This window comes from Chiloscyllium punctatum, chromosome 12, assembly GCF_047496795.1.
Source record: "Chiloscyllium punctatum isolate Juve2018m chromosome 12, sChiPun1.3, whole genome shotgun sequence".
In the NCBI taxonomy this organism is placed as follows: Eukaryota; Metazoa; Chordata; class Chondrichthyes; order Orectolobiformes; family Hemiscylliidae; genus Chiloscyllium; species Chiloscyllium punctatum.
The window spans coordinates 34,928,405-34,940,455 of NC_092750.1; the positions used below are offsets into that span (position 1 = coordinate 34,928,405).

The 12,051-nt window shown below is 36.8% G+C and overlaps 1 protein-coding gene and 1 pseudogene across 10 annotated transcripts in view; one reads left to right on the forward strand and one right to left on the reverse strand.

Annotated features, from left to right (window-relative positions):
- Nucleotides 1–12,051, reverse strand: part of LOC140483773 (ERC protein 2) — an 830,166-nt gene that overhangs the window by 361,432 nt on the left and 456,683 nt on the right. The gene's annotated exons all lie outside the window — the stretch shown is intronic.
- LOC140483775 (mesencephalic astrocyte-derived neurotrophic factor pseudogene) lies at nt 277–825 on the forward strand (annotated as a pseudogene).

Sequence of the window (12,051 nt, forward strand, 5' to 3'; positions counted from 1 at the left end):
CACCCTGTGAAAGAAAAAAAAAGCTGTAGGTTTGACCTTGGCTTGAGACTGCACCAATAAGCTATATGTCCATCCCTTGACTATTCACTGCTGCTATACGTGACAAGCTGCTTTAAAAGGCAAGGCAGAACTACCACAAACCTCTTTTATTCTAAATAAAGCTGCAGTGTGCTAAAAGGCATAGAATAGTAGAAATGCTATGAACATCTAAATAAGCGCAAAGTTAGTGAAGGCTCAGAAATTAAGCTAAGAGCCCTGAGAGTCCAGGAGTTGAAGATGGGCAGAACACACCTGGCCAATGGCCTGGCTACTGCCTTCATCTTCGAAGCGATGCCCTCTGAGGCACTGAAAGATGTGGAATGTGAATCATGTTTGCTATTCCTGGATTAATTTTATAACTCACTGACTGAGCAAAGTGTAAACTTCACTCCTGACATTATACATAAAATCTAATGCAGATATGCGAGAAGGTCACGGGAAAGGAGAATCGAATTTGCTATTATATTGGAGCAACGGGGACTCTGCCACCAAGATAGTTAAAGTAGTCTCCATATCCACGAGTAATCATGTGCTGGTTACTAAAACCTGTTAAAAACCAAAGAAGAGCAACCGTCAGATCGGTTATCTAAAATATGACAAACAGGTAGACCTTAGCACAGTTGATCTGAAGAAGCTGTGGTTCAAGGAGCAGAGGAGAATCCTGGCCAAGTGATGAGAGTCACATAATGGCTGTGCTGAGAAATCTGACTTCATCCAGAAAATCATGGTTGTGATGCCGAAGTATGCCCTACTCCCCTTGTTGCTAAGTCATGGAACGAACTCTAGTGGACCCTGAGAATGCCCTGACTCCATCTCATGATTGGACAGTTCCATTGGTTTTTCACTTGCTTTTTTTCTTGTGTTTAATAATAAAAAGGGGACTTCAATGTCTTGCTATGTGACATACAATAAACGGATTTGTGAGAAAAAAACCCCCGAGATGCCTTCTGTCTGACAAATGATTTGGCTGTTCATCTGTGTGCAAAGCAGCCTGGCAAAAGAATCAATGGGCTCCAAAATGTAGGATGGAAGTGTTGAACTGCTTTATAAGTAAGGCTGAGATGTTAATAAAATGTTAATGCATACAAATTGACCCCTTGCTGCTTACCAGCAATGCTCTTATCTAGCTATTAAAATCTTAATGGGAGAATCACTATTTTCTATTTTCTAAAGTTTTCACTCGCGTAGTGTTTCCCAATTTTCTTGCCATTGCTCGGAAAATTCCAACCTGTTCTTGGGATATGGTGAAGAAAATTGCAACATAAATTCTTGCTCCTGATTGTTATTTGATAAATGTTGCTGGAAGTGCATACACACGTACAGACTTAGATATACATAACACCTTCAATGTACAGCTTGCTGATACTAATATTAAAAATGGACACTAGTAAGACAGTTCAGAGCAACTGGCACCTGCTAATCTATATTCAAGGACGGCAGGTCAAGGAAAAGGAAACCAAAAGGATACAGATAACAACACGTTTATAAGAAGGCAAGTTATCTTTTATATATTTCTAAACAGACTGAAAAATTTATTTACCATTAAGGAAGTGCTAGGTCAATAAATACTATTACCAAGGCCTCCTTGGGCAGATGCTAAAAATAGGTCTACTTGCAATTTAGAGGTCAGGTTACAAGTCAGACTACCACCTTTTTCTCCAAGGAAATCAACTTCAATCAACACATTCAATCTGCTCTTGAAACTACAAAGCTGTCATTTGTCAATGCTACATTCTGTCTAAAGCCGAAGGTTTCTAAACTCTCTTCAAGGGCTGAGTTAAATAGGAGGCTTTGCCGTCTCTTTTCACCTCCCAAAACAAAAACCAACATTTCATGAAACTAAAGCTAAGGATAGCTGAACACTCATACAGAAACCCTGCTACTGTAGCTGAGGCTTACCTCTTCCCGCATTACACTGCAAGATTTAATTTTATATCCAAAAAAATGTATTTTTAAAAAAGTGCATTTTTTTCCTTAAATAGTTATTTTGCATGTGCAGGAGATTCAACAGGATCTTTGGGCAAATCATTAATTCAGAGAAAAACAACTTGACAACTACGAGAAAGTATTAAATTGCAAATTCTGGTACCATAACATCTGGTTAGTAAAAAAATTAAATGCAAATTGAAAAGTGTACATGGCTACAGAAATTGGTGACCTATTTGAATGGATTGAAGGAAAACTGGCATAAGTTTTTAGTGGCAAAAATAAAACATGGGTTCCTTAGTTCTTGACTACTTAATTTCTCATGGTTTTCAGAAAACATTGATACGTTCAGCAAATCTGGCAGAAATGTATTACATCATCTATTGTGATTCAAATAAACTATATCAAATTTTTTTTGCGCATTGAAGTGGCTCAATTTTCTTGACAAGAAAGGAAGCAACAATTGCACTAAAATAAAAACTGCTACATAAGTATCAAGTGAAAACCCACGATTTTTCAGAGTTTTCTATTATGAACATAGTTTTAGAAATTTACATTTATTCCTCTTGCATGAAGTCATGTTTTACAAGATTTTTGTCAATCTTACGACACTACACAAATACAATTTTGTAAGACTGTAGACTGTTGGCTCTACAAGTACTTATTTCCTGTCTACTGACACCAAAAACAAATGCACACAAAGAATATTTTACAAAGAAGGCACAGTATGTCTATTTTATAGCATTGAACATAAAATGAATAGCACATAAACCCCACTCTATTAAATTGTACAGAAATAGCACAATTTCTGTCTATGAGTTAAGGAGTACATGTTCAAAATTAATTGCAGGAATGTCAAGCCCTCCTACTACCTATTTTTCACAATTGTAATGAAATGGAAAATTTCTGGTCTTATCATAAAACAAATAATGAAACTTCAAGAATGACAGATTTAATATTTTAGCTATCTTTCCTTCCTCCCTTGGTGTGAGAGTATGAGGCATGCAGAGGTACATCTGAAGCTTATAGTTCTCACAACGGTGCAAAGATTTCTGAGTATAAAAAAACCTAAATTTTGTTCGGCAATTAGTATTTTTAAAAATCTTCACATGCATGGGTTCAATTCATAGTTTCCAAAGTAACACAGGAATTTGGAGTTAAATCCAGAATTAAATATAAATGAGTTTGATCTTTACAAAAGCTCAGGTTGAACTCCGGCAAAATTATTCATCTCCACATCCTATTACATCTTTGGTCTAAGCAAAACAAGTAAATTCCCGAAGGAGTAAGTGACAGCCTTGGACATCAATACGATATCTGACAGAGTATAGTATCAAGGAATCCATACAAAATTTAAGTCAATGGAAAAGCTCTCATCAGGATGAAGTCACATCGAGGACATTGTGATATCTAGAGAATAATCATTTCAACCACTGGATGTTAAAGTAGGAGTTCTTCAAGGCAGTGTCTTAGCTCTAACCATTTCAGCTGTTTCATCAATGACCTCCCCTCCACCCTAAAGAAGGCCCAAGCAGTAAGGCATATGGCTGATCAAGCCTGCTCCACCATTCCTACTTCCCTCAAGGTGAGGTCAGTTTGTTTGCTGATGACTGCACGGAGGTTAGCTTCATTGGCAACTTCATCTAGTGAAACAGTTTTCATAACAAGACCAAGACGATGATAGTGACAAGCCATATTTACAGTACATATGCCAAGCAATCTTCACTTCCAACAAAAAGAAGGGATATCCCAAATCCCTGAAACCTTGGTCACTAGAGACCAACCACATAAAAGCTACATCCGTCAAAGGTCAGAGGTTGGATACTGGTCAACAAGCAACTCATCTCCTGACTCTCTAAAGTTCATCCACCATCGACAAGGCCCAAGTCAACAGTGTGAAATAATACATTCCATTGGCCAAGAGAAGTTCAGCTCAAGAAGTTCAACTCAATGCAGGGCAAAGTGACCCATTTCTTTGGCAGTTCAACTACCACTTTTGATTGCAACATCAAGCTTTCTACAATGCAGAAACTTGTTATGGCTTCTCCAACAGCATCCTAATGAAACCCCACTCCAAACAAACAAAAAAAACCCCAACCCTCCCTCTCTAACATCTAGGACAAGGCAGCAATCAGATGTGAAGGTCAACATTTCAAAGCTCCTCTCTAAGTCACATTTCATCTAGACTTGGAAATGTATCTGTGTCCCTCACTCACTGCTCAATCAAAATCCTGAAACTCATTCCCCAGCACCAGCGTGGAAACAGAGTTACCACACAGACTCAGTCCATTCAAAAAGTCAGCCCACCTCAGCTTTTTCCAAGGGTAACTCAGGGTGGGCAATAAATGCTGATGCTCACGTTCTGTGAAAATCTAATGAAGCTTTTGGTGCAAAACTAATAGATCATTTCATATACCCTAAGCTAGAAAGAGTTAGGAAAATGAGCAACCTTCATTACTGCAAGTTGTTGTAATTGTATTGTAAAGTGTTCGAAATTATCACTAGATTAATACCACAATTTCCTTATTTAACCAGATTAAATGCTTTAAATCTGTATAGAACTTGTTTACTGCATAAAGTAATAGGCAAAAAGTAATATTTTTAAATACTATAACATACACAAGTAATTTCATATCTAATTTGTTAGTTAGTCATTCTAGGTTATTTTATTACTGCAGTCTAAAAAAATGTGCTGGAACCAAGTAGTACAGCAGTTATCAAACACTAGCCAGACAGGGAATGGCACAAAAGCAAAGATAGCAGAAGGTACTGACCTGGAAGCCAAGCTGGTTGAAGCAAGGGAGATAGGAGGTTGGAGTATAGACAGGAGATACCAGAGAAAGTTGAGAATAATGTAGAAAAGATTAGTTTAGGGTTGTCCAACATAATAATGCAAACACAAGTAACCAAAAAGCATACAAATATTCTAAAGGACCTGGCAAAGTCAAAATAACCAACAGGTCAGATTAAGTCCATAAATTTGGAGCAACTTTTATAATAGTCACTAAGATTTCGATAAATATATTCGGTCATTGAAAATATCCAGATGCTTAATAACTGACAGGTACAATAATATCTAACATGCTTTCAAATTAAATAACACAAAATTCTACTAACTTAAAACACAGAAATTCTCCACAGCTATCATATATGTACAATTTTTTAAACACACTATTTCACGTGAAGTGAATGTTGTAAAGAGCCATAGGGGGTAATGTGTTTTTTTAAAGTTACTGACCCCCACACTCTGTGCTCATTTCCCTGATTTATGTTAATCTGCAAAAACAAGGGTGGAAGTTCTGACAGATGAGGGTCATCCACTCTCTGCCTCTTCCCACAGTGGTTGAGAGTAACAAATGATAAAGTAGTCAAATGTTGAACACAATTTAACTTGTTCAGTGTGTTTTCTTTCAAAAACTTAAAATTTTTGACCGCCTTCATTTTTTTTCCTAAAAGACAGTCAGTATTCGCATCATTTTTAAAATATATACTTTTATACCATCGCAGGACAGAAATACTAGTTATGGCTTAAAGAAGAATATGTAAATGAAAACTAAACTGAGTTAGGTAACTTCATGCTTTCATTTGTTTGCTGTCATGAAATTAAACACATTTCAGTCAAATAGTCACAACGGTGACGATTAAAAAAAGGATTGGCTATTTAATTTTTATCAGTATAGCATGAACTGCTTATTTGGGATATTAACAGCAAAGTACTGCAGTGCCAAGCTCTGTTTTACAACTGTTTTTACTGAATCAGGACTGCAAAGATGTATGTTTTGACTCAAACCACTGATTCCATGTGGTAATAAAACAAATAAATGCAGATACAAAGGAAAACCCATTAAAAATGAAATAAACTATGGCTCGGTAAGAACTAAATGTCTCATTTTGAACCACCAAGTGAAAATTCAAATCTCCACAGGTTATTTTCCAACTGAGTATTGCATTAAGTAAATCTTATTACACAATCAAATGGAATGCACATAATTTCAAGACGTTACTATCAAAAGATCCGAAATTTTAAAGCTTTGATTTCCCTGGGTGTCATAGTTCCAGTTATAAAGGGTTAATTGTTTGAGCTGCAGGCTCTCCACAGCTGCTGTAGGTACTGCTCTGTAATCAGATGACTCAAAGCATTATTTAAAAGGGGGAAGTCAAGATCTGACAATTCACCCTCCCCCTCTTAAGATAAAATTCCGTGCTTCTGTATGGTGCCCCATCCAGCAGTTAAGTCAAGAACATGAACTCCCCTCAGACAACACAAAGATATACTCTTGCTCCTCCTTTCTCCTCCTGAAGACATTGAACCCACACCCTTTCTGCAATAAACATCCATTAAATTCATTCTTTTTCATATGTGCCTGTTAGAAAATTATTCAATAACAGGACAATCAGATCAAAGCCTAATTCTGCCATTACCTAGCATTCACGTATACGGGCACCTGTTTATATCCAGTTGACTGACTGGGTAGTCACTTGTTAGAACCAAGTCCAAACCCCATCCAAAATAATCCTTTTTTTTGGTATCTTGCTGTTCGCTGAAACTTAATCTGTTTTCAATAAGACCACTATTATCCTCTGTTGCCTCTTGCAGCACTCTCTAAAGGAGCCAAACCCAGAACCTCCTACCTTCTTGTAAATATAGCAACACAGAACTGTTCCATTCTGTTCACTGAGTGCAGCCTCCCTATCCTGTTCAACCTTTCCAATTCTGGTCTCTTTCCATTCTTCGAATATTTGCCAGATCATAGAAAATGTGACTGGTGCAACTGCATTAACATCCTGGCTTTGAAACATGAAGTCACCTCTGTATCAAAACTGCATCATTGTCCAATTTGTCCTGTTCCTCAAATCACCCTTTGATCTCTCTTCCTATTCTTCTGGTATAGTTCTTGTAAAATCTCCATTACCCCCCATAAGCTCTACGGCAGCTTATTGCCAAGATCCTCCTCTGTTTCCATTCTCAGCCTCTGCACAATTGCTCTTCACCCTCAAAGATTTCAATCTCCATCTCAACTCACCTTGCTGCCTCACCAATAACTTCACACAACTCTTGGACCCCTTCAGCCTTTCCAACCACAAGCATTTCTACCCATGTTCACAACTAACCTTGACCTTGCCCTTAAGCAGCCATTAAATCTTACCCCCATTTTCTTATATTATATGAGGTCATCACTGATCAATACCTTGATTCCACACGGAACTTGCTTCAACTCCACTTTCTTCTTCATTCGTAATCCGTTACAACATCGCTACCAATATATTTCCTTCGATTCACCACATGCATTTCCATTATGGAAGAAGCTCATGAGCTTCTTTGTAACCAAGATCATGAATATCCCTCAGATTGTCTTCAGCCATATTGTTCTTCCTCATTGGCCTTTCCAAACTTCCCCTGAGGTTTTCCCTAAAAAAGCCATGAACCAGTACCTTTCACTAGTTTGCCTGCAATCCCTCTCACGCTTATACAAATTTCTTCTCTTCTAAGATTTACATCTTCCCCAATTTGCGAACATACTGATCTTGATTTGCAACTACACTGTCGATCACCCATCTTCTCTTTCTGACCTTCACGTTACCAGTGTCGATACATTTCCACCTTCACATACAATGTACCCCTACCTTTCAAAACCACCACAATCATCAAAACATGTAACGATGGCCTTTCAAATTACTGCCCCAATTCAAAATTGCATTTCCTCTCCAAAATCTATGAACACGTTTACATTTCCAAACATCTGTGCCACACTTCCTGCAATTTCCTGTATGAATCTCTCCAAGCAGATTCTCACACCCGCACTTCAGCCTAGAACACTAAACCATCCCAAATCCAAGTCACAAATGAAATTCTGTGTGACTGTGGACATTGTCCATAGTTTAAATCTGTTTACAGCCCCATCCATCATTATCTCTAACCTTTGTGATGACCACTATAAACTGTATAACATTTATGCCTTAGAAGATTTATCTTAACTGAAAGTGAAAAATACAGGATGCCCTGGGATAAGGAGGAGTTAGAGGAGGTGAGGTAAATTTATGCTGATAGCTGCATGCTGAGAAGCCCACGTGGCCAAGCTATCATGGGGACAAGGGGCCCAAATAAAACCTATTAAGATACTGCTGTTGTGTGAACAAAGCAGAGAAACTATGGTTGAGAGAGCAGGAAAGTTCATTCCATTATGCGATGATTGGGTGTAAGGCTTTATTTTAAAGGAAAATAGTGGATGACACCCTGATATGGCAGGAAGGAAAGACCTGCTGAAATCTCATAAGGGATTTAAATCCAAACCTCAGGTTTTTTTTTTGGTAGTTTACAGTTAGCTATGTCAATTAAGATTTAGTCTATGCTGATTTTAGTTTTTTTAACAATGAAAATCCTAAAATCTTGTCATTTGATACGTTTCATCATTCAGTGCGTATTCATACTTGTAAAATTTAGTTTCTACAAGGATTGTAATATCTTTCCTTGCTTTACAACTCTCCAAGAACATTTATGTTCCTTCAATTCTGGCGCACTTCTTACTTTCATAGTTGAAGCTCTGCTTTCCGCCTTCTAGACCCTAAACTCTGCAAGTACCTCCATGTCCTTCACTTTTAAATCTTGCACAGACCAGGTTTTTAAGTCATATTTTGTAATAACTCCTTCAGCTCAACATCGCTTATTGAATGGACTTTGGCTTTTACTATGCTAAACGTACTCTACAAATGCAAGTTATCTTGTTGTTTCTTAAGTTTTACCTTCCTCTTCTCACCCAGATGCACTGAAACCAACTAACATTACATACCAGGAATCAGTATCAGCCTTCTCTACTGCAATACACAGCTACTTACCAGTCTAAAGGAGTTCTTGTATCATAACAGCTTTCTTGTTTTTTTAATGTATCCTTTAATTGCATTTTTCTTACTCACTCTATTTTGATTACAGTATGTAATTTTACAAACATCACTTGTACTTCCTGGTCTAGACTCTGTATTCCCAAAAAAAAAGGATGCTTCGATCTGATTAGTTGGATATGCATGCTGTTGCATTCCTTGCTCGTACAAATCCCAAACTCCACACAGAGGGTGATGTGCCTTTTTCATGTCAAAACACATGCAAATTCTCCGGACAATTGTAAATGTGATATGTGCCAGAGGTCACTCAAAATTGCAATATGCATTTACATAAACTGCATATTTCCAGAATCCACATGGATATTTTAACTGAATTGTAAGCTCATTTTGAAGCAAATGAAACTGAAAAAATAGCAGAAAAGAATAGCAGCAAGGTCGAAGAAAAACTGTCTATAGAGTTCTTCAGAGAAGCCAACAGTATCAAAAAGTTACAAAGGAGAATGAAATTGCAAATAAGCAGGACAGTAGGAGAGCTCAGAAGAGCAAGGGGAAGCGAACAGAGTGTGTGGATGTGGTGTGTGTGCATTTGGGGGACAGGGCAAGGGAGGAGAAAGAGCACCAAGACTGAGATACTGCAAGAAGACATGAAGGACATGCATCAAAGAGGGAAGTACAAAGAGAGAAATTAAGGAATAGTAATTATAGAGAAATTTGACAAATCACAACTGCACTAAAAATTTGTTAACTTTTCAAAGTTAAGTTCCAGTACATTGACATTTTTCTTGCATTTAGTTGGTGATCTTTGTTGCACAGGTACATGTTATTTACTTGCATACTTCCTGAAAGCTCACTACTGGGCAAATGAGAAAATACACATTTAAGGGAATAAGTCTCTAGGATGTTTGATCAGCAAGGAACAAAAGACTTTTATAACAAGGAAAGAGAAGCTACCAGTTAGTAATATTCTTTCCTTAATTGTAATATAAAGTAACTGTTTGTAGCTGAAGGATGCAGCATAAAGTTTCCTTGAGTTTAATAACATTGAGGCAAACATACCAAATGCTCCTGAAAGTCAAAACACTATCGATGGCTGCATTGCACTGTATTAAATTATGCACAGTTAAAATTGACATACATTTTTAATGGTCAAAAATGCATGATAGGCCATTTGCAATAGTCAGAAAAATGTAACTGAAGCATTGTGGTTATCTTATGTTTCTTCTGATTATCCTTTTCTTGCAAAAGAAAGCAAGATTTCATAGTTGATAGTCACTTAAGACTTGGGAAAGTCTAATTGGACAACTTTAAACCTTAAAAGGGATGTTTAAAAACTGAGATGTTAATATTGTCACTGTATCTTTAATGACAATAGCTATAGTGCGATTTTTCAGTGGTTAAATTCAATCTACAAGCTTAACTTGCAGATAGCTAATAAAAATATTTGTTTATATCTTAAGTAGCTAAACTGTTGTGTAACTACTTCAAAAGGTTAATTCAGCCCGGGGAAAATCCATAGAATTAATAACAGCAAAACTGTTTGAATCCAATTTAGTATTATGGTCATTCTCAGATTTTTAATTTTTTTAAACCTATAGTATGATACTTGAACTGGAATATTTGCTCTTCTGCATATGATCAACCCCTGACTTTGGAGATCAGGAAAATGTATAAATTGGTATTTACATTTCAAAAATTGTACAAATTGTCTGTTGTTTAGTTTACATTTAAAATTATATTTGCTCTTTTGGTTAGTTTTGATCATCCTTGTTCTTGCAATAACTTATTGAAACATCCAAAATAGAGGTTTTTGAGCAAAGGAAATACAGCTGAGTAACCACACCAACCAGCTTTCAAAAATGTTGCCATTCATCAGTTTGTAGTGTCCGTTGGGAAATCACTGCTGAGCTAATTAAAACGGTAGCTATTTCAATAGAGTAGAATGTTTAAAATGTCTGATGGTAGTTGATGGGTTGAGTGCTTTAGTGCTGATGGAAGCCATTTCTTGTCCATCAACTGCAATGTGAAACTAGTTAGTACCATAACTGTAGTAAAATTCACGTGGAACTGACACTCTGTCAAACAGGTTAGCTTCTCCACCACAAAAGTAACTAAACCTTTTCCTTAAGTTGTAACGTGCCTGTGTTAATTTCTCCCAGCTGAAAAGTGTTAGCATTTCCCAAAGGCTCACATCTTCAAGAATTCTTCAAGTGATTGGTGAATCCACTGCTGCTTGTAGTTAACTTTAAGAAATCGTGGCAGTGGTTGGGAGCAGGTGTTGGATAGATGAAGGAGGTTTTTAAAATCTCCATTACCTCTTAACATGAACAATCCTTTTACCAAGTTGGCTCAATGGCATCAGAGAAATTTGGCATTTTGCAACTCTTGGTAAATTCAATAACAAATATTTAACCAATTTTTCTCTCCTAGTTTATAGATGTTGAGATAAAACTCGACAGGGAAAAGAACTTGCATTTATATAGATCTTTGTACATCAAGATGTAGTATAATCAAGGAAATAGTTTTGAAATACTGACACTTCAGTAACAGGAAGTACAGCCACCAATTTAGACACAGCAAGGTTCCACAAACAGTAATGTGAAAATGGTCAGATCTTCTGTTTCCATAAATGTTGTTTGAAGGATAAATATAGACCAAGATGCTGAGAGGAAACTTCCCTGTGCAGTTTGATGAGTGCTATAGGATATTTATGTCCATTTGAGAGCAGGCAGGTCTTCTGCTTCATTTGAAAAACAGTTGCTCCAACTGCACAGTATTCCTTCAGTACTGCACCAATATGGGACTTCAATTCACAAAGCTCTGACTTAGTGACAAAGGTATTATCACTAAGTCATGGCTGGAATTCTCAAATACCTGAATTAGATAATTGAATTTCATGTGTACACCTGACTCTCAAGTATTAGCAAGCAATTCAAGACAGGATATAAGAGTCAAGCTGAATTCGTTCATCGGCAAACACTAGCGACCTATAGAAAAAGTTCATTCTGCATCAAGAGCTTTTTAAAGATACGAGACATGGGAGTGCAAATTTCATTAAAGCACTAAATTTATGGTTTCAACATGATAGACATTATAATGCTTTGCTTTTGTTTATGATTATGTTTGTTAATAGCGAATATTGGTATAACAAGGATAAAATCATCTCTAGAAGGGACAGCATTTATCTTTAGAAGTTCTACTGTATTCAACATTGTCTATTATGATTTAAGATCTTTAAACAATGCAAATGGC